Here is a 16152-nt window from a genome sequence, read left to right on the forward strand (position 1 = left end):
ACTCAGTGGCAGGGCCAGGACGTGATGGAGCTGAGAGGATTTGAACCCTGGACCGCCCATTGCCGGGGCCGCGCTCGGCCCTAGTTCACAGCTGGAGGGGGCTGGGGACAGGGTGGCGCCCAGCGTGGTGGGGTGCCCCTGGCTCCCCATCCCCAGCTTCGAGCAACGCAGCCTCCTCGGCCTTATTGCCCAGATTCCTAGTGTCCCACCCGTCCCCAGGGACCCCGCCGCTGGCCCCGGTCCTCAGCCTTCCATTTCGGTCTCAGTGACCCTCTCCCTCGCTCCATCACCGGGTCGCTCACGAAGCCAGCCTCTCCCCTGGCCCCCCGCACCCCATCCTGCCTTGGTGCCGCTGTCCTCCCGCCTTCGTCCTTCCCCCCAGCTGTCGCCCGGCCCTCTCCGTCCTCCCTCTCTGTCCCCAGGGCTCTCTCCGGTTCCCCGGGGACAATCTGGGGCTGATCGGGGCTGAAACCGTCCCCCCGAAGGCGGGCGGCTGGGACTGGGACGCCCTCGGGGACCCCGGCTCACCCTCGCGGGCGCCGGCTGCACGCACGCTGGTCTCGGCCACCAGTGTCGCCGCACTATTTATGAGCTTGCAGAGCTTGCAGGCGCCCAGCTGGGTTCCCGCCGCCCACAGTTGTCCCAGCCCCGGAAGGACTGGTTGCCTCGGGGTGACCGGCTCCCCAGACAGCTGGGGCCCCGGGTCCCACAGGTCGGGCCGGTCCCTGGCTCCCCACGCCCGCCCGCCCCCCAGGGTGGGGCACAGGAAAGAGGACCCAGAAAGGCACAGCGCGAGTCGCCACTACTCCCAGCCGGACACCGGGTTAGCTCCGGGACAGGTAAGGCTGCGCTCGTCCCCCCACGCACCCCACCGCCCAGCTGCGGAGCCCCAGGTACATACACCCGCCCCCGCCCGGCGATGCCCCGTCCCCGGGTACCCAGGTGGGTGGGCACCGGGGAATCCCCGGCCGCTCCAGCCCAGCCCGCGACATCTTTCTCGAAATTCCTTGGGGCTTCTTCCCTTTCTGAACTTAGTGCGCGGACTCCTCCTCAGACCCCCTTGGAATGTCAGTGCCGCCTCTGAGCTGTGCGCACTAGGGAGTTACTCAACTTCTCTGAACTTCTGTTTTCTCACCTGTAAAAAGGAGGTGATAATAGTTCATAACCCCCGGGCTGCTGTGCGAATTAAACAAGTTGATGCTGGAAATCCGGCCTGGCTCAGTAAGGACTGGATACAAACCAGATATAGGTTCGGTTTTTGCCGTGCCAGGGATGGCAGAGGGTTCAAGTGCATCCTAAGCCTGGTATTTTTACTAGTATGAATGCGTGAATTCCGCAAACCTTTGTGAGCTATTTGAATGTTGGGGCTGTTTGTCACCAAAATATGCAGAAAAGATCCACCCCCCCCTTTTCTTGGGGTACTGGGAATTGAACCCAGGGCCTTGAGCATGTGAGGCAAGCACTCTACCAACTGAGCCATCTCCCCAGCCCCTCTGTACCCCTTCTTGTCTGCAGCTACAATGACCTCACTCCCCTTTTTGTAAGTTCAGAGTGTGGGTTTCTGTGGCTGACCAGCACCCAGAATCCTAGACAGGCAACTTGAGACTTGAACTGCAGAGGAATCTTCTGCAGGTTTGTGCCCCCACCCTCTGCACCCACCTTACATGGTGCCCCTAGCACCTTAAAATATAAAGAAAAGCATCTCAGACTCAAGAACCTCTAACCACCACTACTGTGGGCTCCGTCATGACACCACCCCTTGTTTTATTTATTTATTTTTCTGATGGTCTCCCCAGGACAGATTCTTAACTGTCATTGTGCTAAAAGCGCCTGTGGCAAGCTGGCCAGCCCTTCTCAAGATCATGTTTTTACACGTGTAAACCAAACACAGAGAGTTACAGAGACACCATGCTGATTACAGACAGACAAATATTTTTAAAACAAATATGTCATGTGTTTATTTATTAATGCATTTAACGTCACTCGGGTGGCAGGCCCAAAGGAATAAGGTGACTTAGAAGTTTTGATGTGCATGGAAGACGTTTGAGACGCCCTAATGGCTGTAATAGATTCAAAACCCCCTGTAAGTTCCTCGAAGGACAAAGCCTGCAAATAATCCCATGGTCCCCGAGTTCCTCACCCCAGGAGGACGCGCTGAAGTTCAAGGACAGCAAAGGCTCTCAGAAGTGTCACTCTGAAAACTTATGAACTTTTTTATATTGTGGTCACGTCTGTTACTATTGACTCTGTAGAAAACTAAAATAGAGAAAGAAATAAAATAAGCACAGGCATGCATACATTCCAAAAGCCCTCGGAGGGACGGTCTCGTCACAGGAGCCTTTGAAGAATGAAAGAGACAAAGACATTTTATATCATTATGAACATATGAACCCCTAAAAAAGATCTTGGGGAACCCATAGAGATTCCAGACCGCATTTTAAGGCTATCCAGTTGAAGGATAATAAAAGCAAACTCGATGAAGGGTTTTTTTTTTTTTTCTCCTATCCAAGTACTTGTGGCCCTGGAAGTCCACCCACCAGCCCAAGTTCAAGGGCCCCATTGGAGTCACTGGCTGGGCCTTGTGTGGTGGAGTGGGACTCGGCCCCCAGGTCTTGCTATAATCTTGGGGTGGTGACCAGAGCATCTACTCTGGGGCCAGATAGCTAGAGCAGGACTGCCTTAGGCAAGTGATTTAGCCTCATGATGCCTCAGTTTCCCCATCTGTTAAGAGGGGATAATAACAGTAACTACCTCAAAGGATTGTTGTAGGATTAAATAAAGTAATAGATATGAAACACTTGGAACAGTGCCTAGCACAGAGCAAGTATCCTACATCCCTTCCAATTATGGTTAAACCCCAGACAACTCATCACCACCACTTGAGCCTACTTTTCTAATTCATTTAAACTTTCTTTCTTTTTTTTTTTTTTTTTTTTGGTACTGGGGATTGAACCCAGAGGCACTTTGCTGAGACACACCCCCCAGCCCTTTTTATTTTTCATTTTGAGAAAGGGTCTCACTAAGTTGCTTAGGGTTTTGATAAGTTGCTGAGGCTGGCCTTGAACTCCAGCCTCAGCCTCCCAAGTCACTGGGATTACAGGCCTGTGCCACCGTGCCCAGTTAAACTTTCTTAAATTATGAAATATGACATACAGACAGAAAAGAACCCAAAACATAAGTGTCCCATTGAATGAGTACAATAAGGTGAGCACACCTGTGTGACAATCATCCAGGCAGAAATTCCACCTCCCCAGCCCCCTCCTGACCCTTCCCAGGTACTACTTTCTCCCTCCATGTGGAGAAACTTACTTTGCCAACGTTGACCTGACTTTGCTTTTCCTACCTAGGTATGACTCCCGATCCACGGTAGTTCCATTTTTGCCTTTTTTTTTTTTTTTTTTTGCACAGGGTAACAGTGTGGACTCGTGGGCTGACTTCTCTCCCGCGGCATGACTGTTGTGAAATTCATCTGGGTTGGACTGATAAATGCAATCCATTCCTCCTGGTTGCCAAGTAGTATCCATTGTGTGCATATTCCCTGGTCTATTTATTTATCCACCAGGCAGTGGGGATCCGTGTTTGCTTCTGTTCTTAACATTCTAGAGCAGATTCTGTGGGTGAACACACACACACACACACACACACACACACACACACACACACTTCTCCTGGACAGAATGCCTGAGTCCTGTGGTCTATGCCTGTCCATCTCTAGTGGATACCACCCAAAAGTTTTCCAAGGTCATTGTAACAATCTCTCTCCCACCAGCCCCCTGGGGACATTTCCATCGCTTTGGGCCCTCGAGGACAATGTTGGCATTGTCGGCTGTCTCTCTTTAAGTCATCCTGGTAGGCGTGAGGTGGCAGCTCACTGTCATTTTAATTTGCGTTTCCCATGAGTCAGGACATAGAAGGTCTTTCTTTTCCACATTGGCCTTCTGTCTGTCCTTTTGTTTTTTCTGTGATGTGCTGGTTCAAGTGTCTCGGCTGGTTTCTGTTGAGTTGTCCATTTTTACATGTTCTGCATACAAGCCATTTGTCAGTTTATGTGCTGTTAATGCCTCTTTCTTTCTTTCTTTTCATGGTACTGGGGATGGAACCTAGGGGCACTTAACCACTGAGCCACATCCTTGGCCCTTTTTATCTTTTATTTTGAGAAAGGGTCTCGGTAAGTTGCTCAGGGCCTTGCTAAGTTGCTGAGGCTGGCCTTGAACTCACAGTCCTCCTGCCTCAGCCTCCTGAGCTGCTGGGACCACAGGAGTACACCACTGTGCCCATGTTCTCTTACGTTATTTTCCTAGAGCTTTACCATGTTGCATTCCATGTCGGTTGGCAATCCATCTGGAAGTGACTTTTGTGTATGGTGTGAGGTAGGGATTTTAATTTTTCTCAGAGTAAACCTCTTGGCTGACATTTATTTTAAAGTGAACCAACTTTCTTAAGGGAGACTTCACTTTTTAAGTTATTTTTAATTATGAAAAAAAATCCTTTTATGACTTCATAGTTAGAAGGAGAAAGAGCAGAGGAGGTTTCGTGGCTCAGGGAAATGACCACCTGGCGTTTGAATCTTGTCCTGCCACTCCTGGACACTGTGACCTTGGGCGAGTGCCTGCCCTTCTCATAGCCTCAGTGTCCTGTGTCTAGAATGGCTAGAGCAGTGGCCGCCTCAAAAATTCTTGGAAAGATACGGCATCTGTAACTCAGAGTGGGGCACAAAGAAGAGCTCAGCAAATAATAGCTGCAGTTATTCAGAAGGGACTTTATCTAATCACCCGGTGCTTGCCCCTCCTTAGAGCATAAGGTTTGGGTTCCACCTGGCCACACCATCCTGGTCCAGTGCTATCTTTACTGGGCTACTCCAGACGTTCCTTCCTGCTGGTTCACGATGTCCCATGGTGTGGCTTTCTGCACCCAATCTGACAAGAAAAGAGAGAGCATCAATGGGTAAAAGGCCAGTTTTTTTTTCAATCAGGTTCAAACCCAACTCCAAATATTTAGCAGCTATAAATCCTTTGCTTCTCTGTGCCTCAATCTTCTCATCTGTAAAGTGGGGATAATATACCATTCGGCATGCTTGACATATGATAGAGAGTTGAGGAGAAATTTAGACTAATAGATGGGTGGATGGCATCAACTAAGAACAGTGCTCAAAATAGCACTTGGTATAAACTGAGTCCTTGAAAAAAAACACATATATATCTCACCGGAGATTGAACCCAGGGGCACTTAACCAATGAGCCACATCCCAGGCCTTTTTATTTTTTATTTTGAGACAGGGTCTTGCTGAGTTGCTCAGGGCCTCCCTAAGTTGCCGAGGCTGGCTTTGATCTTGCTATCCTCCTGCCTCAGCCTCCTAAACTACTGGGATTACAGGAAAGTGTACCTGACCCTGCTTGAAAAAATCTTAATAGATTTTTCTGCGATTTGGAAATTCACCCTAACAAAATAAGATGAATTGTTGGATACTCAGAGGAATCAATAGATGTGGGATAAAGCAACAATACTACAATGTTAATGATAGAATCCAGGTGGTAGATAAGTGTGTGTCCCTTGTGAAAGTCTTTTTTTTTTTTTTTTTTTGGTACTGGGGATTGAACTCAGGGACACTCAACCACTGAGCCACATCCCCAGACCTAGTTTGTATTTTATTTAGAGACAGGGTCTCACTGAGTTGCTAGGGCCTCACTTTTGCTGAGGCTGGTTTTGAACCAACGATCCTCCTGCCTCAGCCTCCGGAGCCTCTGGGATGACAGGTGTGCGCCACGGTGCCCAGCAAAAGCCTTTGCCCCCACATGTTTGGAAATGTTCATAATAAAATTCTGGGAAACACCCCTGAGGACCTCCACACAGCTGTTGCTGGTGACAGCCCTGATGGAAAAGCCAGAGCAGCAGCCAACCGGCGGTTCGAGCCGGGCGCTCTGTGTGTGAATGGGCCATTTAAAGGGCCAACAATGACCTGATTATTTTGGGTATTATTTTAGTGTGTGGTGCTGGGAACGGGACTCAGGGCCTCATGCATGTGAGGCAAGTGCTCTGAGCTGCACTCCCGAGCCCTGTGATGCAGACTTTAGGAGCCCATTTTATAGATGAGGAAACTGAGGCTGGACAAGCCTAAAAATCTGTGTGACTTCAGGCCACTGACCTGGTGGGGTGCAAAGGACGTGAGTGTGGGGAGACAGCTTTCTGCCAGGAGGAAAGGTGGCACGTACCTCTGGGACTCAGACTGGACTGACAGGTCTTGGGGTCCCCCTGGGGAAGAACCTGCCGTGTCCACCATGTCTGGAGCACTCCTGTGTGCTGTACGTCATTCTAAGTGTTTGGGGGTTTGGTGTTTTAGGTCTTACTTTTGCATGGGGGATGGAACCCAGAGGTGATCTACCATAGCGCTACACACTTGGCCCATCTTATTTTTATTTTGAGACAGGGTTTCACAAAGTTGTTAAGGCTGGCCTCAATCTTGTGATCCTCCTACCTCAGCCTCCCAAGTTGCTGGGATTGCAGGTGTGCACCACGGCACTGGGCATTCTAAGTGCTTTGCATGAACAATTGCACTGATGCTGCACCCTCGTTAGCAACCCCACTTTGTAGATGGGGAAACCAAGGCTAGAGAGACTGGGCCGTCTACCTAAGATCACAAGGCAGGAGTAGGAGCCTGGTGGGCTTGACCTGAAAGCCTGGGGTGCGAGTGTTCTTGGGAGAAACTGAAAATAAATAATAATAATAATAATAAAATTAAAATAAAATAAATAAACGTGGTGCACACCTATAACCCCAGCTGCTCAAGAGGCTGAGGCGGAAGGATCGAAAGTTTGAGGCCAGCACCAGCCATTTAGTGAGACCCTGTCTTAAAATTTAAAAAATAAATAAATAAAAGGGGCTGTGTGGTACCTGGTGTGGGGTACTACACCCCCATTTCTTTCTGTACTTTTTGTTTTGAGGCAGAGTCTCACTAAGTTGCTTAGGGCCTCACTAAATGGCTGAGGCTAGCCTTAAACTTGTGATCCTCCTGCTTCAGCCTCCTGAGGTGCTGGGATTACAGACCAGTGCCACCAAGCCTGGCTATGAACCTATTCTTTATTTGCTGTCCTCCAAGGTCACCTTCCCCACCAGGGGTGATTGTGACTAGTGACCCTAGCCGGTCCTCCTCTGGTTGGGATAGGGAAGAGGAGGCAGGGACAGATCCATTTCCTTCCGTGCCAAACTCTGGGCTCCATGATTTCATCCTGACTGTGTGTGCCATCTTGCATCAGGGGCCGTGAGCTACCGGAGGTGAGAGGTGTGCCCAGGGCACAGCTCACCTCCGGGGACATGCCACCCTGCTCCAAATTACAGCAGGAAGGAAGAGTGACTCACTCGGAGCTTGGAAGCCGCCGTGACAGACCCAGTGCTCACGGGTGCGTGACGGGGGAGGCCTCCGCTCTCCTCGGAATTCCTTTCCCAGAAGAGGAAACTGAGGCTCAGAGAAGCTCACTCACCTGAGCTCACACTGTGAGTAAGAGCCGGCTTCGCTCCCGAGCCACCGCGCTCCACTGTCCCTAAAATGTCTCTGTGTCTGGAGAGTCTGCCGTTGCATCCTGGACTTCAGGCCTCAAGTTCAGTGGCATCTCCCAGCCGTGCCCTGTCCTGGGTGAGGAAGAAGTTTCCATGAGACCTGGAATTGAGGCCCAGGATGGAGTAAACCTCAACAAATAAGAGCTATTTCATAATGTTTGCCCCAATACTTGTCACCTCGGTGTTGGCTTGGCTGCATTCTCCACTGGAATCAAGTCAAGGGTGGTGGAGGGCTTTTTTTTGGTGGGGGGAGGCTACTGGGATTGAACCCAGGGGCTCTTCATCACTGAGCCACACCCCCTGCCCTTTTTATTGATTGATTGATTGATTTTTTTTAGTACCAGGGATTGAACTCAGGGGCACTCAACCACTGAGCCACATCCCCAGCCCTTTTTTGTATTTTATTTAGAGACGGGGACTCACTGAGTTGCTTAGAGCCTCGACGTTGTGAAGGCTGGCTTTGAACTCACGATCCTCCTGCCTCAGCCTCCTGAGCCGCTGGGATGACTAGGACTGTGCCACTGCTACACCCACCTGGTGGAGGATTCTAAAGTCAATAGGAATCATTAAAAATTACCTTTTTAGGGCGCAGACTGGAGCTCACTGGCGAGTGCCCGCCTAGCATGCATGAGGCACTGGGTTCGATCCTCAGCACCACACAAAAATAAACAAATAAAAAAGTTACCTTTTTAAAATCTCTTTAAGTGTATTTTTTAAACAACGTTCCCAGGACGCTCGGTGCTTGCCGCTGCTCCCGGTGCTTCACACATCCTCATAGAAGGGCTGTGAGGCGGGGATTGGGATGCACCCAGTTCACAGGAAGCCAGCACAGAGTTCCTGTCTCTGAGTAAGCTGCCCGCGAACTTCTGGGTTTCCCTCCGGCCTTGGCGTGGGCCACTAGACACTAGTTTGGATAAGTCTTAAAAAATGCAGACACCAGAGAACCTCGCTGGCTTGCATTTAGGATCTATGACATCTTCAAAGTAGATATGCTTGAGCCGGGCGGGGTGGCACACCTGTCGTCCCAGCTATTCAGGCAGCTGAGGCAAAGCGATTAAAAGATTGAGACCAGCCTGGGCCACTTAGTGAGATCCTGTCTCAAAAAAATAAAAATAAAATAATAATAATAAAATTTAAAAGAACTGGGGCTGTAGCTCAATGGTACACACTTGCCCAGCATGTGCAAGGCCCTGGGTTTGCTCCCCAACACCCTAAAACAGAACGATCAGCTGTCCATGCTGGGACCCTGGCCGCTGTGGAAGGGGGTCCGTCTGAGAAGGAACAGAGACCCTGTGTGCTCACTGGGTGGAACAGCCCTGGGGAGTCAGTTTTGTCTGGGAGGAAAGGGCTTTCCCAGGGAGCACAGGACTGAGGTGCACACTACCTGGGAGTGTTGCCTTGCACCTAGGTGACAACCAGGCATCGTGAGACACTGCCCCAAGGCTTTATTGTCTTTTCCACACCATATGGAACAGAGCAGAGAAGCCCTGGGTACAGTGGGGGGAACCGCAATTTAAAAGCCTGTGTATTTCCTCAGTAAGGAAGCAGGACTTCTAGGAGCACTTGGGTGCTGCCTGTCTGTCCCTCCCAAGTCCCTGTATCCATTATTGTGACATTTAGTCAATTACTCATGCTTCTCGATTTTTGTTTTCCTATTTTTTTGGTACCAGGGACCACCTCCCCAGCCCTTTTTAAATTTTTTACTTAGAGACAGGGTCTCCCCGAGTGGCTCAGCGCCTCGCTAAAGGGCTGAGGCCGGCTTTGAACTCCTGATCCTCCTGCCTCAGCCTCCAGAGCGCTGGGGTGACAGGGGGGCGCCGGCTCTGGCTTCTCTTCCCAGTTCACCCGTGGATTTGCGCGACATGGACTGAGCCTTTCTCTGGTCTCCTCCTGGGATAGGCTTTAGATTGGCAGCAGAAGCGTAAAGAGAGCACGGAGAATCCCACGCTCCCCGCGCAGCCTCCCCGCACAGCCTCCCCGCACGTTGACATCGCGCGGAACGCGACACATGTGTCAAAACTGAGAAAGTCACACTGCTATCAGGTTATTAAGAAGACTCCCGACTATTTTTGGATCTCACCCATCTTCCACGTCAGGTTTCTTTGTGATTTTTCTAAAGTCGTCGTTTTTTTAGAGTCGTTTTGTGTTGACAGCATCATTGAGAGAAAGGGACAGAGAGGTCCCTTGTCACTCGCTGACCCCCCAGAACGGCCCGTGGGTGCGGTTTGTCTGCATGGCGTTCACTCCGTTCATTCTGTGGGTCTTCACCAACGTCTGATGACCCGTGTCCACCATCAGGGACCCCACAGAACGGTTCTGCTGCCCCTCAGTCCAACCCTCCCGCCACCCACCCCGACCATCGGCAGCCACTGCCCCTTTTCACCGTCTGCAGAGCTTTGTCCTTTCCCGGAATGTCATAGTCGTTGGAATCCCTTTCAGACTGGCTTCTTCCACTGGGTGTCTTTCATGCCCCTTGAGGTGGCCCCTCCTTTCTTTTTAGCCCTGAATATTCCTTCACTCTCTGGAAGTCCCACTGTCTGTCTATCCACTCACCCACTGGAGCACATTGGATGGCTTCCACATCCGGGCAATGAAGAAGAAAGCTGTGGGCGCTGGGCTGGGGCTCAGCGGTAGAGCACTCCCCTGGCATGTGAGAGGCGCTGAGTTTCAACCTGAGCACCACATGAAATAAATGACAATAAAGGTCCATTGACAACTCAAAAATATGAAGAAGAAGAAGAAGAAGAAGAAGAAGAAGAAGAAGAAGAAGAAGACTCCTATGAACATCCATTTGTAAAGTTTAAAAAAAATTAGCTGTAGATGGACACAACACCATTATTTTATTTGTTTATTTTCATGTGGTGCCAAGGATCCAACCCAGGGCCTCACACATGCTAGGCAAGTGCTCTTCCACTGAGCCACAGCCCCAGTCCCATTTGTAGGTTTTTGAGGCCATAAGTGTCCAGCTCCCGGGTAAACACCAAGGAGCATGATCCTTGGATCACATGGTGAAGGAGCGTTTGGTTTGTAGGAGACTCTGCGGTGATGGTTGGGCATTATTATTATTATTATTATTATTATTATTATTATTATTATCATCATCATCATTATTATTTTGGTACCAGGGTTAGAATTCAGGAGCCCTTAACCACTGAGCCACATCCCTGGGCCTTTTTATTTTTCAGTTAGAGGCTGGGTCTCTAACTTAACTTGGGCCTCACTGAGTTGCTGAGGCTGCCATCTTCCTGCCTCGGGCTCCCAAACCTCTGGGATTCTGGGCGGGCACCATGGAGCCCAGATCCGTTGGCTCAGAGAGAAGAGCCCTGTGTGTGTGTGTGTGGGGGGGGGTAGTCTGGCCACTCTTGAGGGACAGCCTCTAGGAGACAATGAGCAGAACCAAACCCAGTCAAGCCTGGGACCCGTGTCCCTGAGAGTGCACGCACGCGCACGCCTTCTGGAACAATCTGTGGGCTAGAGCATGAGTGAATCCCAGAAGGCACGTGGCTGGCCACCCCGGGGGTCTCTGTCAGGGCGGCCAGCAGGCGTGCAGTCAGCTCGGGTTTCTCCCTTTTCCCTCCCAGGATTGGCCCAGCAGCAGCTGTGGTAGGGAACAGTGTCCCCAGGGCGTTGGAGTCAGGTCCTGAAGGGGGAGCAAGATCATGGTCAGGGCAAGCCCAGGTCACCCAAGAACATGGCCCATGTTCACCGAGTCACGGGGTCAGAGCCGGATGCCCAGCCCCACGCGGGGCTTCCCCTTTCACCTCTGTGCGTCAGGTCCCCTGTGTCCTGGGCCCGTCCTTCCTCTCTCTGATGATGCTCCCCTCCTGGTGAGCTCGTCCTGCCTGTAACTTCCTGGGAACGGTTTCCTGGGAGGGAAGTGGGTGAGCGCTTGCACACTCAAACCCTCCGCCCTTCCATCCTGATTGACAGATTGGCTGAGTACAGAATTCAGGCGTAAAAACCAGTTTCTCTCAGAATTCTGCAAGCATTACCCCCCCACCCCGGTTTGCAATATTGCTCCTGACAGGTCAGAGACCTTCTGCTCCTTGGTCTTTTGCTGTGATCATCATTCTCTGTCCCCTTGGCCCCTGGAAGCTAGTAAGATCCCTTCACCCCCAGAGCTCTGGACCTTCACTGCAAATTGTCTCCTTATGCTCTTTGGGTACAAGGAGAACAGACGGTGGGGTAGGGACACAGCAGAGACACCAGGGACAGGTGGCTGCAGTGGTTCATATGATAGACTGTCGCTTAGGGCCTCACTAAGTTGCTGAGTTTGGCTTTGAACCCACCATCCTCCTGCCTCAGCCTCCCAATCCCTGTGCAGCGCCATGCCACACAGGAATTCCATTTTTTAGTGGGGTTTTTTGGTTGTTGTTGTTTGTTTGTTTGTTTGTTTGGTACCAGGGATTGAACTCAGGGGCACTCAGCCACTGAGCCACATCCCCAGCCCTTTTTTTGTATTTTATTTAGAGACAGGGTCTCACTGAGTTGCTTAGCACCTCGCCATGGCTGAGGCTGGCTTTGAACTTGCGGTCCTCCTGCCTCAGCCTCCTGAGCCGCTGGGATTCCAGGTGTGGGCCCCTGCGCCTGGCTCAGTGTGGTTTTAAGCTGCACTTATTTTGCTGCCAGTCAGCTCCTCTCTCACTCGGATACTGTGATCTCCATTAATGTCCTTCTCTGTGAACTACCTGTTCACATCCGCTGCGTCCTTTCCTGGTGGATTGCTCCTCTCCTCACTGGTCTGTGAGGTGCAGGTACAGACCTGATGCAGGTGGAGGCACCGCCAGCCGCGGACACGCGACGCGATGGTATCCCCCAGTTCTGTCCCTGTCCTCCTGGGCCGTCACACGGAGACATGGCGATGAACTTGTCAAGATGATGACAACTTGACTACTTCTGCCTTCTCCTCCTTCCCCGGGGTCCCTAGAACTAACGCCGCCGTCACACATCATCTTCCAGCGAACACCAGCTCCCAACTGGCGGGCTTCCAGGTAAACCATGACAACCGGATCCTGGCTGAGGCTGGGAAACCAGCCGTCCCCAGGAAGAGTGTGTGAGGGGCTTCTATCCACCCGGTCCTGGTGGGCGTGCTGCCGGGAGATGGGGAGCATGTTTGGAAGTTGGGAAACTACTGTTTTAGGGTTTTTCAAAAAATATATTGAGCTGGGTGCAGTGGCACAGGCCTGTACATCCCAGTGGCTAGGGAGGCTCAGGATGGCAAGTTCGAGGCCAGCCTCCGCAAGGTAGGAAGGCCCTAAGCAATTTAGTGAACCCCTGCCTCTAGATAAAAATCAACAAGGGCTGCGAATGGGGCCCAGTGGATGAGCACCTCTGGGCTCAATCCCTGGTACCAAAAAATAAAACATATATTAGACTACGACAGTTTCAAACAAGAAACGTATTTACATCACAGACCGGCAAAACTCAGACAGACAGACAGACACACAAATGTATCTATTACAAAATTGAAAGTTTTGTATAATTCATGCAAAATTCATTATGTCCTATCATCCCTAATAGAGGCACTACTGAGATCATGTGTGTGTGTGTGTGTGTGTGTGTGTGTGTGTGTAAAACCCAGGGCCCAGACGCAGTTCTCTGTCACGGAGCCCTGCCCCATCCTTAGAACCTTTATTCTATTCTGTTTTTGTCTTGTTTTTAAGTGTGAGTCTAATTTCATTTCGTTGATGTCAGGACCTCATCAGATCCACATTTCTTTCTTCTAACATACATTTTTAAAATTTCTATACAGATATTTTAAAATTTATGTTTTATTCCACTTGAGTGAGATATAATTCATCTTACAATCACAATAAAATACACTTGCTTGGCCGGGCACAGGGGTGCACGCCTGTAATCCCAGCAGCTCAGGAGGCTGAGACAGGAGGATCAGAGTCCAAAGCCAACCTCAGCAACAGGGAGGTGCTAAGCAACTCAATGAGACCCTGTCTCTGAGTAAAATACAAAACAGGGCTGGGGTGCACTCAGGGGGAGAGCGTCTGCCTCCCAAGCATGAGGCCCTGGGTTCAATCCTCAGCACCACATAAAAATAAAAAAAAAATAAAGAAATTGTGTCCATCTACAACTAAAAAAATATTTTTAAAAATACACCTGCTTAAATGGCCCTGTTCCTTTTGCCATCATTCAGGCCCTGGGGCAACTGATGGCCTGATTTTTATCATTATAAATTATGTTACAATAAATATTTTATGTTGCTTTTATCACCCTGAAGTACAGTTTATGGTTAATGGTCACGTACCCACACCTAATTTTTTTTTGAAATCAAGATAATGTCCTTATTGTAATAATGGAAGAATAAGAGGAAAGTAATTTATAGAAAAACAATGAAAAGACTGAGCCTGATTAAGCTCCAAGACATCACACAGGGCTTGGGAATCGGTGCTGGAGGCAGAATGTTCCCGAATGCTGACTGCACCATCAGAAATGAAGACAGACAGGGCACTGTCCTGCCTGTGTGCAGGCACCTAAATCATGACCAATGAACAGGCTTCTCTTGTTTCCACCCAGTAGCTACCTTCCAGAAAGTCAAATATTTGTTTATGTGTAAAATGGAGTTCAGGGTTGGGCTTGGGTAATTGTAAATAATTCTTTACCTACAGCAATGGCCAGTGGGACACAGTGTGGGACTGCCTGTCTGGGGCACCATGGGATGCCTCCTGGAACATCTAGCATCCTGGTTCCCTGCCCAGGAAGTGCTGGTGACTTTTCCTAATCACTGGGACAACAACAACAACAAAAAAAAACTTCCCCTGGCATATTAGTGTGTTTTCTGTTACTGTAATGAAATACCTGAGTCTGAGAACCTTGTGAAGAAAAGAGGTTTTATCTGAGTTTGGGAGGCTTGAAAGTCCAGGCAGCATGGTACCAGCTCTAGTGAGGGCCTCGCTTTCCAGGTGCTGCCCTACCACTGAGCCACACCCCGGCCCGGGAACATTTCTTAATCTCTCCAGATCTCCATTTCCTCCAAGAAAAAAAAAAAAAATGAGGGCAATGATGTCACTCATACAGGGAAGAGTTGGCTCAGCAAGGTCCCTGCTCATTCCTAGAGGGCCCCGTGTTCCTTGGCTGGTGTCCGGAACTGAGCTCCTCCAATGCCCTCCTAAGCACATGCTGCACACTTGGGCCTTGAACTACAGGGCACCCAGGCTGCAGTCTGGATGTGATTCACGCCCAAGGGTTGGTGGCTAAGGTGGTGATGGCCAGGTGGGGAGCCTCTAAGGGGTGTGGCCTTATGAGATTTAATGAACCCTTGAAAGTGATGAATGAAGTCCTCATGGGACCCCCGCTAGTGTCCGCCAGAGTGTGTTGTTATAAAAGGAGAAAGCCGAGCCCCAGGGTCCCTCTAGCTCCTATCTCACCACATGATCTCTCCCTTTCACTCACAACCCTGCAGTGGTGCCACCCCCCACGTTGGAATGCAGCTAAGAGGTCTTGGCCACAACTGAGCACATGCTGGTGCCATGCTCTTGAATCTCCAGAACTGTGATCTACATTAACCTCTTTTCTTTATAAAGGGTCCAACCCCAGGTGTTTTGTTATAGTAACAGAAAATGGACTCATACAACCAGTTTGGCCAGGTCGTTTGGTCAAACAAGGTATCTTGTGGCTGCATATCTGCTCTCCTTCCAGGGCTGCTGGAGCTTCAGTAACTGTCGTCAGTTCTTTTGTAACCAACTCCCCATAAGAATCCTGGACTCCCAGGTTCAAAACACCTCTCATGTGTTGTCACATATTGTGGATGGAGAATTAAGTGCCTCTTAGGCGATTTCAGGGGAAGATTCTGGAAGCTAGTGCTTGCTTCCTCTGGACTGTACCCTATGTCCCTCTTCCCTTTTCTGATTGGTTGCATATTGTTTCAATGTAGAGAATTAGAACCATGAGACCCACAAGTCCTTCTAGTGACTCACCAAATTAGAACCATGAGACCCACAAGTCCTTCTAGTGACCCCCAGCATAATACCCAAGATGCTCTGGGCTCTAGTGAAAGGAAACCCAGTGCCAAGAGCCTTCTCCAATGAGGACATTTATTATTACTCAAAGTCAGGAGGGTTGAGGGAGGGCCACATGTGGGTCAGTACGGTGGCTCAGCAATAGCACCAAGGGACACCTCTGCCCATTTCCTCTTCTGTCACCTCTAGCATGATGGCATCTCATTTTGGAAGGTGTCGCCTCCGTGTTCAAAGATGACCTCCAGCACTTCCGGCATGACTCTATCTCCATCCAGTGTCTGTTGTAGAAAGAAAACACTCCCCCAGACAGCACCTGGAAGCACAGCAGGAGGGCATTGGGGCAGACCAGGCCCACGTCCCGGCAAGACTGCAGCCTGCTTGGCCCCAAGTCCCCTTCATCACCTTCTCTCCCAATCTCACCTCCGCCCCAACACCAGCCCCGTACCCACCTCATGGTTTAACCATAAGAATAAACGCCCCCAACCCCTCATTCTTCCCACAGACCTGGACCCCTCTACCCCAAATGAAGCAGGTTCTTTGGGAACACCACCGTCCAGCACCTGCACAAACAGGCTCCAAACCAAGACGGGCTGGGGGGGGCACGTGCCCATTAACTCTGGGGGCGGCAATT

The sequence above is a fragment of the Spermophilus citellus genome, assembly GCF_964194105.1.
Source record: "Spermophilus citellus genome assembly, chromosome: 18".
Lineage (NCBI taxonomy): Eukaryota > Metazoa > Chordata > Mammalia > Rodentia > Sciuridae > Spermophilus > Spermophilus citellus.